General features: G+C 42.8%; 1 protein-coding gene across 9 annotated transcripts in view; it reads left to right on the forward strand.

Moving 5' to 3' along the window:
• The first annotated feature begins 1,337 nt into the window (after positions 1-1,337).
• The window catches only part of CNOT2 (CCR4-NOT transcription complex subunit 2), a 56,198-nt gene continuing 44,765 nt past the window's right edge, over positions 1,338-12,770 (forward strand). For 4 of the 9 annotated variants that reach the window (XR_013394352.1, XR_013394354.1, XR_013394353.1 and 1 more), the window contains exon 1: positions 1,555-1,677. The gene's annotated coding sequence lies outside the window, so the exon portion shown is untranslated. Of the gene's footprint in view, positions 1,678-1,982; positions 2,262-12,770 lie in introns of those variants that run through there. The other 5 variants (XM_028747724.2, XM_028747726.2, XM_028747729.2 and 2 more) reach the window with 4 other exon arrangements.

Consider the following 12,770-nt stretch of genomic DNA (forward strand, 5'->3'; position numbering starts at 1 on the left):
ATAAAGGTAAAGGTACCCCTGCCCGTACGGGCCAGTCTTGCCAGATTCTAGGGTTGTGCGCTCATCTCACTCTATAGGCCGGGAGCCAGCGCTGTCCGCAGACACTTCCGGGTCACGTGGCTAGTGTGACAAGCTGCACCTGGCGAGCCAGTGCAGCACACGGAACGCAGTTTACCTTCCCGCTAGTAAGCGGTCCCTATTTATCTACTTGCACCCGGGGGTGCTTTCGAACTGCTAGGTTGGCAGGCGCTGGGACCGAGCGACGGGAGCGCACCCCGCTGCGGGGATTCGAACCACCGACCTTTCGATCGGCAAGTCCTAGGCACTGAGGCTTTTACCCACAGCGCCACCCGCGTCCCTAATCACTTTATGCACAGGGGCAAAGGACATAACAATGGCAGGGGAGTACAATGCCTCATAGGCACACTGCTTTTGGTTTTTATAGTATCATGTGGAAACGGGCCATAAACTATTTCGGGGGGGTGGAGCTATGGTAGTTGAAAAATGTTGATTCTAACCCCACTTTGTCCTTACCCCTTCTCCCATGTAGCCACTGCTCACCACTCGTTTTTCTGTGTCACAAGTTATCCTAGGACTTATATCTTAGACCAGGGTTTCCCAAACTTGGGTCTTCAGCTGTTTTCGGACAGCAATTCCCGTCATCCCTGACCACTGGTTCTGCTTTTGTACCATGTTTGTGCTAATACTTTAAATTGTGAACTGCCCTGAGATCTATGGATGAAGGGCGGTCTACAAATTTTAATAATAATAATAATAATAATAATAATAATAATGGGAGTTGTAGTCCAAAAACAGCTGGAGACGCTAATTTGAGAAACCCTGTCTTTAAACCATTAAGAGAAGTGTCTTATCCCTTTCCTGGAAACTTCTGAGGCGTTCCTCAATGAAGAAATGGGTACTACTCTTAGGCCTGCTTCCCAAGTGGTCAAATCCTTACCCAAAAGAGACCACACACGGGGAAGCCCTGTCTACGTACCACACAGAACACGCGTGACAAGGCCATCCCACGTGACAAGGTGCATTCAAATCCCTAGTTTCGTATAGGAATTTCATCATCTGGGGTGGCTGGGTGGGCGGCTGAGCGTAGCTTTTGGAATAGGAATAAACCGGGGACTATCCTGGCCTCAGTGGTGGGGAGGAGAAAAGAGCCTCTTCCTCCCCTCCAGGCTCAGATGAAGGGGCTCTGGCGACCCCCCGCGCCACAACCCGCTCTCCCAAGGACGTGTGTAAAAGGTTCCCTCCCTCCCAGCGTGTAAATAACGGCTCCCCCGCCCGCCCGCCCCGCTTCCCCCGGATGTCTCGGGAGCTCTTCTTCTCCCACAAGGCCGCTCTCTCCACAGCGGGGCCTGGCGTCGCCGCCATCCTCCTCCTCCTCCTCAGGCCCGCAAGCGCCTCCCGCCGACCGGGCTCCGCGAGACTCCTCCGCGCCCGCCCGAAGAAGCCAGGCCGCGTTTCTCCCCCCTCAGAGGCTCTGGCGGACGACGGGCGCCTGCAGGCCGGCACCGAGCGCTGGTCCCGCGGTTACTGCCGGGCGGCGGCGGCGACGGCGAGGTCACGACGGCAGCGGCGGGGTCAGAGGGTAAAGGTCGCTCCCCCAGCATCCTCCGTGCAGGGTGCTCAGCCATCTTGGATCCTCGGGACAAGAAAATTCATGCGGTGAGTTCGGCCCGATTCTCCTTCCCCCCGCCGCCTCTCCCCCCCGCCGCGGCCCAGCTCGGCAGCTCCCGGGGGAGCTGGCGGGCGCCGGGGGAGGCCTTCCCGACGGCTCCGGCCCTCTTCGGGCTGGCCGAGGCCCGCTTCATCCCGCTCGGTTTCCGTTTGCTTTTGTCTCTCTCTCTCTCTCTCTCTGAGGGAGAGGAGCAGGGAGGGGGGTGAGAAGAGATGCGTGAGGGGAAGAGGAGGAGGAGGGCGAGCGAGGCGACGCGCAGGCTCTGAGCAGGCAGCCCCGAGGCCCGGCCCGGAGCAAGGAGGGGGTGGGTGGGAAGCCCCGCCGCGGGAGGCGGCACCGCGGAGGCCCGTCAGGGCCGCGTCCTGCTTCTGCCCGGCCGCTCCTCCCCTGGGCCCGCTGCTTCCGTTCCCGCCGCCGGCCGACTCGGGTCCTGCCTGCGCCTCCCGCCCAGCCGCCGCTCGGCCTAGTCGCGGCCGCCTCCGCTCTTCTCCCTCTTTCCCGCGCTGCTGCTGCTGCCCTTTAGGCCACCCGAGTGCGAGCGCCGCGTCCCCCCCGATGCCTGAGGCTCCGGGTAAGGAAGCGACAAAGCAGAGCTCTCTGCCCCTTCCCGCCGCCTCGCGTCTTTCTCGCCTCCCAAGCGGCCTCGGCGGCCTGTTTATTAGGATGGAAGGCCCGGGATGGAGAAGGGGGGGGGGTTCCCTTTGCATTTGCCTGGGGGGGGGTATGGGGGTGTTTCGCCGCAGCCGTACGACCCAGCGGTTGCGAAGAGCCTCCTTCCGGCCCCCGACGAGGTTTGCAGAACAAACTTGCGAGCGAGCGGTTGCGCTCTCTCTTCCAGGACGAGGTCTTTCTTGCGTGGATGGGCTTGTTTTTGTTTTGCTCGCTCGGGAGCGTGCACTGCAGTTCCCCCGCGGTAAACTGATAACGTGTTTGTTTGTGTGTGTGTGTGTGTGTGTTTGTGTGTGTGTAAATAGTAACATTGCATTTGGGGGGGTGGGGTGGAAAAGCAGCTCCCTGGAGGAAGTGGCAAGGCTGCCCTTTGTTCGCGTTGAAGCTGTGTGTAATAATGTGGCCGATCCTGTCAACGTTTAGTGAGCAGGAGTGAGGTTTTTGATGAGACTGAGATGGTTTGGGCCATTAAGGAGTTTTGATACCTGGCTGCTCCCCCCCCCCTTTTAAGTTCGAAGTTGAGGCCTTGTATGTAGCACATCTTTCAGCCATGGCAAACTGCAACTTGCAAAACTGATCATGTTAGAGCACAGTGGGTGCATTGAAGCTTCTCCTGCCTAGCCCCTGCTTTTTAAGCAAATATCATGGTGATTCTTACAATTGCATGGTGGTTCTTGAAGTAATATATGTTATGTGGCATTCCAGAGTACAATATTGTAGACCTTAACATGCTCTTGTAAAGTTTATAGAGGAGTTGTAAGCATCCCAGGCAGCTGGTTGTTTTGGTCCTGTGTGGCCTGCTGGCATCTAGATTTTAGGTATAGGCTGTAAGACTCAGAAACAGTTTTGTGAGTCTGCTGAGCTTTCTACTTGGAATTTGTGTATTGTTTCAATCCCTAATTTACAGTTTGTTTTTCAAAAAAACTTATGGTGGGAGTAATACTGAGCATTAATTACTTGTGAAATATTTGGGGAGGGGAGTGGAAAGTCAGTCTTCTTTTGCTGCTGGTAATTAATTTAGTCTGTACACACACACACACACACACACACAGTAATCAACATTAAAAGACTACATAGAAGCTGTTTGAATATGATACACAAAATAATACATCTGATCATAAAGCACAAATCATTTCTAAAAACAATGTTCACTTTGTTTACTATTTGGTGAAAGACAACAACAAACATTGGTGTTCCTGAAATAGAAACTTTCAGTTTTGATCTTAAAGATGTCATGAATGTGTGCAGGGAAATCTTTTACATACCATTGTTTAAGAAAAATCATTTTTAAGGGAAAGTTAATAAAGAGCAAATATTACTGATAAGGCTGGATAATGAAAATTGTATAACTAATGCCCACCAATAGATTTCTAATACAGTTTGACGTAAAATGTCAAGCAGGTAATACCTTTTAAAAATAATAATCAGAAATGGGTATTCAGCTCTTAATGAGATATGCATAGATTCTACCAAAGTCCATGTAGTGTAAGTTCTAAAAGCTACTCTGATAGTTGTTTGTGAGGGTGAACTTCTACTTCAGTGACTTCAGAAAATTGTTACAGATCATGACTTTCTTCTTCCTGTTGATAAAATATTAGTGGTGTGGCTTTTTCAGAAAGAAATTGAATAGAATATTTTTTCTGGAATTTTTATGTGTGCAAATGGGGATAATTTCATCAGTAATTTTTCTGATGTCATAAAGTTTGATCTAATTACAGACTGTTTATTTTACTTGTATTTAGTGAGAAAAGCTAAAAACTTGCCTAATATTTTTTGCAACTGGGATCCATATATTGTTGCTGATGGACTTCTTAAATGGGAAATTTTCCACAGAAAAACAAAGCACTGGAAATTTTTTCATCCATCACCATTAGTTATGCCTTAGAGTAAAGGTTTTCAACCTTTTTGAGTCCACAGCTCCTTTGACCCAGGTACATTCTTTCTGTGGGTCTTAGGAGCCCAGTTATGTCACCCTTTGCCTGCAGAGTCAGCAGCCCCTCACCCCTTTTCAAACATGCTCCCTTGTGGAGTGTTTCCTCAGCCTCCTATCCCCTCTCACTGGGAGTCCTGGGCAGCTGCAGCTGCCGCCCCCGTTCTCTGAGCTGCCACCTGCCCCAAAGAGAGGTGCCTTCTCACACTGCCCTACAGGACTTGGGAAGCACCCCCTGGCCAGCCCCAGAGGCACCATTCACCTGAGGAGCATGTAACCAGGGGGGCTGTAACAAACAGTTGTGTAAGTCTTTTGGAGGCAGAGACTCAAGAGGGCATCACGAGGAGGGAAGAAAGGAAAGAGGGACAGAGGCCAGTGTTGCCTGCAGCACCCCTAACTATCATTCAAGGCACTCCAGGGAGCCATGGCACACTGGTTGAAAACCACTAACGTCAAGGTTTCTTCTCATTTTAAGCAAGACATGACGTCTAGATTTATGTACTAAAGTAACGGCAGAAAATGGTTAGTAATTATCAGGAGTAGTTCTTAAGCTCAAAAAGTTGTACTTCAATGATGCTGCCTGAAAAGTTGTCTGATACTCATGTAACAGAAGCAGAGGTCTTCTAATGTCTCTGGTGGATATTTTTATACCATAAAGTTAGGTTTTCCATGGTGAGAATTGTGTATGGATTCACTGCACAAAATTTTGAACTGTTTAAAGACTGTAACCTTGAGTACAAACAACTTACCCGTTAAACTCGAGTAATTAAAAGTTGCATGGAGTAGGTAACATTTTCTGGAATTACTAATATATAACATAATGATTGATATTGTCCATCGTTATGCATAGAGTTGGATTCAGAGCTGGCCTTTCTATAAATGGAAGGGACTGCAATCCATTGGAGGCTCCTGCTGATGGAACCGGGGAGCAGGCGGGTGGGAGGAGGCTGATTCTCAGTGCAGACTCCCACACCACTTCACACACTATTCAGAAGGGTCTCTCAGCCCTCTGGAACAGACTTTATAGGAGAAGGATAGAATTCACAGAAAGCAAGAGGGCATCCTGTGAGCTCTGTTCCACTCAAGGGAACTCTGGATACAATTATACATTACTTGGAAATCATAAGTTGTGGCAGTTACTTCATTTGCAGAGCAGTCCACTGTGACTCAAAACTAGTTCCACTGTTTCAGTGGTGCTTAAAGTGGCACATTAGTATGTTCTACAATTTGCCATGGAGATACTTTCCTCTTAGCTTATTAAAACTGCAATTCTATGTACATGTACCTGGAAGTAAACCCACTTTAATTCACTTACACTTATTTCTGAGTGTAAGCAGAGACGTGCATTCCATGTTCACTACAGTATCTGAAATACAAAAATCAAGTTTCTTTCAAGGATTCAAAATAGATATTCACAAAGTTACCACACTGTGACCATCACGGTTTCTTTATTTCTTAAGTCCTTCATAAAATTCTTTGCAGTAGTTTCAGAGTCATGCAAGTGTGAGTTTCTTTCTCTTTTTTTAAAAGGCTATTTAAGGCAACTTAAGATGAACATGTAATGGTTATTTATGATGAAATAAATAACCAATATATTAGATAGACCAATATATTAGATAATAGTTTGGTCTAATTATGTAATATTTACAGGCAATAAAATTCCATGTACTGATTGACTTCAGTTTCCCAGAACATGTATATACAGTAGATGCTTGCACAATAATCAAATATTAAGTAACGTGTTGTTTACATGTTACTTTTACATGGAGTTGCTTTCTGTGTAGACAGTATATAGCACTTGAGGCAGTCTTTGTCCTCTGAAACTCTCCTGCACTTCCTGGTTTGTTAAGGTATCTCAGCACACGTTGTGACACACTAGACATGAAATTTCATGAGGGTGAAGGCGATAACAGTTGTTTGTATCTTCATAGAATGAAGAAATAGTATTAGAATGTCAAAAAGGGTAGTGAATAGCCAAGTCAATATATTATGGAGATTCTACCCGTTTCTATATGTATGTTCACCTGAGCATTTTTAATTTATCACTTTAGCTTGTTGTTTGCTTTTGTTTTTAGCAATTATGTGTGAAATACACTATATATGCCTGCTCAGAAATGAGCCCCATTGAGTTCAGTGGTGTTACTCCCAGGTGAGTGGATATAGACTTGCAGCCTTGGGTATTGATCATAGTTGATACTGTTATTGAACTGTTTTAGTGATGAAATTGAAATGCTTAACAAGTAGCCTGTGACATCATTAAACTTCTTGGCACATTTGAACTAGCTTTAAAAGTCAAAATTGTACTTTTACAGGTAACAGAAAGATTTGCAACCTAATTCAAAATTTTGCACAGGATTTGGCCTCCCTGCAGGTTCCTTGTAATAAAAAGCTTCTCCTATTTATTTCCGAGTAGTGAACAATGCAAAGCTCTGACGTCCACAAATAGTAGTCTTGTGTGTTGGGACTCAGATATGTCTGCCATTTAAACTTGCCTTTTTAGCATACACATACCGTTAAAAACTGGTTTACATTTGACTGGTAGTACTTTTTTATATTAAGTACTCTCAAATTAGGTTATTGAAAAGCTAAACTAGTAAATTTATTCATTTAGATTTAAAAACATTACAGAACATCCAGTTTAACTTTATGTATTCAGGGTTGTATCAAACATAAGCCATACTCTGACTAGATCCACTGAAATAAATAAGCTTAAGGTAGCCATAGTTTTGAATGGGTGTGGTTAAGCCACACTTGTTTGGATACCACCCTTGGTTCTAAAATCAACTTTGGGGCTTCCTGTGATTTTATTTATTACAATAATTTATATTCCATCTTTCTATGGAAATTGTGTGCCGTTTGGTTGTTACAAATAACAGGACAGACTTTCTGATCAGAAAATATCTGACTGTGTTCTGCCAGGTGATTATAAGCTACATGCTTCCTTCACCAGTTCTGGGTTGTGAGGAGTTGATTTAAGGGTTGGACCTCTTCTCTGGATAAAATTGTATATTAGAATTCTGTTTTCATTTAAAAAAATATTCATCCTCAAACTAAATAAATCTGTAGGCCTTGAATGCAACTGAGTTGGAGAGCCTCTGTCCATAGCTCATACAATTTCCTTGTCTTGGCAGAGGGACTGTAATTGATGATTTTTAAAACAGTTATTTGGGTTATGAAGTATACAAATTCTAGGAGGCTCTTCTGAACTAAAGTATGTAAAAACAGAATCTGTTTATAATGCTGCCAGGTAGCCAAATGAACCTCTGCCTGGCCTACTAGTGTGCTTTTGGTATGCAATATGCAGATACACCTTTTCATAGTATAGAGGTAGATGTTGTCACCTGCTCATGCCTGCACATCCAGTTTCTGTTAGAGATACAGAAAATGGACAGCCCTGTGTTATCACTGTACATTAAAAGGTAATTTTGAAGATGGCAGGTTTTTATATTTCATGTGACCTTGAAATTGGTTGGCATTGCTAAGTTGCACAAGAATAAAAGGAATGGACTCTCTAGGTACCAGGGAGAGAGTAGTGCAGAGTGTGTAAAGTAAAATTTAACAAGAGACATTATTTTTAGTATCTTGGAAAGCTTTAGTCCAGGGTTCAAAATTAGCAGGGCGCCAGGTGAATTTTGCATCTAAAGATTCTCCATTTGTGAGAACCTAAAAAAGTCTGGGTGCTATTTTTTGCACCTGGCTGACATTCAAGGATTACTGAAATGCATGTGCTTTAAACCTCAACGTATATGTTAAGGCTAGACAATATGTCAAAGAGTTTAACAATAAAGAGTAGAGTGTTTGGAAAAAATGAAGTATGGTACCAATATTTTTATTGTAAACACCAAATTAAACATGTATTAACAATTTCTGCTAAAAACTGATATTAACAATGTTTCACTTATGTGAATTGCGTATTAGTTCATGCTTATCAAAATAAATAGGGTTGCCGACACCCCCCCCAATGGTGACTAGACATTCTGTTTTGACTCCCACAAGCTAGGTCCCAAAAGCCATTTGACTCCTAGCTTTTCTATCCCACTTTCTAACACTGTTCAAGCCCATTAGGATTTGAAATATATTTGTTCTTATTTGAAATAAATTAATTAGGAATGTGTATTTGGATTTCATTAATGAAATCAATCTGATATGAAAACACTTTCATCTTCCTAGAATAATAGTATAAAGATGATATTGGAACTTAAAATATGAACATTGCCTTCTTAGAGCACGTTACCGAACATTCAAAAAGGAGAGATAAAGTAATCATGGGATACTTCAGCTACCCTGAAACCTGTTGGAACTCAATCTCAGCCAAGAATGTAAAGTCCAACAAATTCCTCACTTTCTTCGCTGACAATTTCATTTCCCAGAAGCTTGAAGAAGCAACAAGGGGATCATGTGTCTTGAACCTAATGGAGGAACTGGTTGACAAAGTGGAAGTACTGGGAACCTTGAGAGGAAGTGATCATGTCCTCTTGGGTTTCATGATAGAGGCAAGGGAAAGCTGAGTGTAGTTGGGCATGCACCCTGGACTTTAAGAAGGCAGATTTCAAAATGCTTAAGTAACTTCTGGGTGAGATCCCATGGTCAGAAATATTCGAAGAGAAGGGAGTCCAAGAGGAATGGGAGTTACTTAAAGGAGATATATTGAAGGCCCAAATGCAGACAGTTCCAACAAGAAAGGAAAGTGGGAGGCATCTAAAGAAACTAGTGTGGCTACAGATGAGCTGAGATTTAACAACGGCATGTATAAGAAATGGAAGAAAGGGGAAATCACAAAGTAAGAATATACATGAGCAGCCAACAAATGCCGGGAGAAGGTCAAGCAGACCAGAGCTCAGAAATTAGTTCAGGCCTTCAAGAGAGGTTAAAAATAATTTTTAAAGCTTTCCTCAACCATGTTTGAAAAAGCAAAAGAAAGAAAGTATGTATTAGGTCTTCTGCATGGAGAAATACTCTTCGGTGGCAGAGAGAAGGTGGAACTACTCAACATGTACTTTACCTTTGTCTTCACTTAAAAGGAAAGCAGTGCCCAACCTGGTGATAACATAATAAATGATACAAGGAGAGAGCTTCAACCCAATATAGGAAAAGAGGTGGTAAGGGAACACCTAACTACTTTAAATGAATTCAAATCTCCAGGACGTAATGAGCTGCACCCAAGGGTACTAAAGGAGCTTGTGGATGTAATCTCAGAGCCTGTCTATAATCGTTGAGAATTCTTGGAGACAGGTGAGGTCCCTGCAGATTGGAGGCAGGCGAATGTCTGCATCTCCATAAAGGGGGAAAAAGTAGACCTATGTAACAGTTTGACATCTGCACTAGGCAAGGTCCTAGAACAGATAATTAAATGGTCTATGAGCACTTAGAAAAGTTGTGATTACTAAGACGCAAGCATGGGTTTCTCAGAAACAAGTCATGACAGGCAAATCTCAATTCTCTTTTTGGAAAGAGTTACAAGCTTGAAGGACCAGGGTAATGCTGTAGATGTAGTGTATCTTTCTTTCAGTAAGACTTTTGACAGAGTCCTCCATGATATTCTTGCAGAGAAGCTGGTAAAATGGGGGCTGGACAAAGTTACTGTTAGGTGGATTGGTAGCTGGTTGACTGACCAAACCCAAAGAGTGCTCACTAATGGTTTTGTGTCATCCTGGATAAAAGTGAAAAGTGGGTACTGCAGGGTTCTGTCCTGGGCCCATTGTTCAACATCTTTATAAATTACTTGGATGAAGGAATTGAGGGGATGCTCAGCAAATTTGCAGAAGACACCATTCTGGGAGGGTGTAGAATACATAATCAAGGATTCAAGATGACCTTAATAGATTGAAGAACTGGACCAAAACTAACAAAATGAATTTCAGTAGGGATAAATGCATGGTTCTACACTTAGGCAGGAAGAACCAGCTGTACAAATATAAGATGGGGGAAACTTGGCTTGCCAGTAGTACATGTGAAAAGGACTGAGGAATTTTAGTTAGGCCACAAGCCAAACAAGAGCTAAACGTGAGTGTGATGCAGCAGCAAAAAAAGCTAATGCTAGTCTAGGCTGTACCAACAGAAGTCTAGTGTCCTGCCTGTTCAAGGGAAGTAATGGTCTCTCTGTATTCTGCCTTGGCCAGCCCATACCTGTAGTACTGTGTCCAGTTTTGGCTACCAGAATTTAAGAAGGATGTTGACAAGAAGCTACAAGAGAGGAGATTCAGACTAAGCATCAAAAAGAACCTTCTGATAGTAAGAGCTGCTTGACGGTGGATTGGGAGCCCCTTGGAAGGTGGAAGTTTTAAAGCAGAGTTTGGATGGCCATCTGTGATGGATGCTTTAGATGAGATTCCTGCATTGCAGAGCGTTGGACTAGACTAGATTCATAAATATGTGAAAAGAGTTGAGAAGCTGCTTTCATTTCATTCAGACCTTCCATTTTCTGAAGACCTTGAGGCTTGCCATAAAAATTCAGAATAGGAAGCAATTGGTCTTTCAGACACAAATACTGTTTAGATAAATAGAAGAAGTTATACTGTTTTAAGAAAAAATACATTTACTGGGATTGGAATAGAATTAATCATCATTTACTCAGTTACGTTGATGCTTGCTATGTGAAGTAACAGTGGATAGAATTATAAAGTGTATTTGATATTCAAATTTATTGCAACTTCTTAATTACATTGTGGTGGTGTTTATATCTTTGAGCCTTTTCTCCAGAAATTATTTTTTTATGTTTATGTGTGAAAATGCTTCTAAGCTCAGATAACATAACTTACTTTTTGTTTGTTACAATGTTGATCTTTTCTATTATCTTTTCTTTTTTAGTTTCCTAATTGTCAAATATATATATGTAGCAGGGGTTGTAACAACTTACATCTTCATCTTTGGGTAGTTGTTGTTTCAATAAAACAAAGGCGAGTTATATTTTCACAAATTTACCATACTTAACCACTTTTATCAGCTGTTATACGTAATAGGTGATACCAAACTAGAATGCTCAGGAGTTCCACTGAAATCAGTAGGATTGATTTTTGGTGAGTCAGTTCTGAGTATGACTAACAGTGGATATCACCCAATATATTTCATGTTCTTGAAGTACCAGGAGAAACTTAGCTACAACTCTAGTTGGAACAGGCACACTTTAAAGGTGAAGCTGGCCACATTCCCACTGAATTTTTTGGGCGGATTGTGTCAAAGAAGGAAATACCATCTAGTACATATACCTTTGGGAGATGCTAAACTTTTGAGTTTAAATTTTATGAGCAGAGTGTTTACCTGGAAATAAGTTATTAGAGCAGTTTGTACAACAGTTGTTCGTATGCTGTATTGAAAATAGTGCAAAATATAAGAACCACTGTTTTACTCATTACTCCTTACCCCAATAACTTAAAGTGGTTTGGTCTTTGCAATCTACCACATTTCTTAGCTTCTCTTCCCATGTGGTGTGAGAGGGTGCTTTTATAGAATAAAAACTAAAATTTACCTGCTTTTGTACAGTTGTACCATTTTTCAGCCAAGAAAATACATGTGCAGAATAAAGAGGAAAGGAAACAAGCATTGAGAAGTAGTGTATAGATGTACTGGGTTATTTCATTCTTTGTGTCCCTGATCTTTACAATGGACTAAGGGCTGTACTGCTAGGTTATTTGTTCTGCCTGTATAAAATAGTAGCTTACAGGTTTTTTTTTTACCATGAAAACTAGTCTGGAAGAGTTTATCAGTGGGCCAGTGGACTGTACAAATGGTGGACTGTACACATTTTCTTTTTGTTTTGTTTCAGGCGGCACAAATCATATGCAGCAAAAATTACCCCCCTTTGATCAGACAGTTTAGACATGTAGTATTCAGCTGGTGGGTTGGGACTCATTGCTGGACATAGTCTGATCAAAGGTAGGTTACAACAGCAGCACTACTTTTACCTTTTACAACAGCAGCACTACTACAAATGATAAAGAAATTAAGACATGGATCCTCAGATGGATGTCTGGGTAAAGGTGGAGCCTGGGTTTGAAAAAAGTTGAAGACTTCGGCCATAAGGATTCAGATGATCTAAGTCGTTTTGGTGGCAAGCTGATTGTATACTGTCTACAGTTATCTTCTTTCCAGAGTGGACCATGGGTTGGATGAAAGTTGTAGCATCCCTTTCTGTATCAGAATTCAAGGTTTTGTTATTTCCAAGAGTTGAAAATAGGTCAAGCATATCAATCCTAAGAACTTTCCTGAAGAGAACTTGTTTTGAGGCTCTGTAGCGTGTGTTTGCAGTACTTGTTAGAACACGTTTGAGAGAGCCTGGAATTCAAATTTTGTTCATGATCTTCCTTATGCTGATGAACCTGTTGAATATCTGCTTGAACCAATCTGCTTTTTGACGGTTCAAGTGAGGTCATAGACCATCATTATGAGTGTGTCTGTATCATTTGAATTGATATTGACTGCACCACCAGCAAGAAATGTATGAAACACCACCTGAGCATCTCCCCTCTCATGTTTACAGCTCAA

This window comes from Podarcis muralis, chromosome 10, assembly GCF_964188315.1.
Source record: "Podarcis muralis chromosome 10, rPodMur119.hap1.1, whole genome shotgun sequence".
In the NCBI taxonomy this organism is placed as follows: Eukaryota; Metazoa; Chordata; class Lepidosauria; order Squamata; family Lacertidae; genus Podarcis; species Podarcis muralis.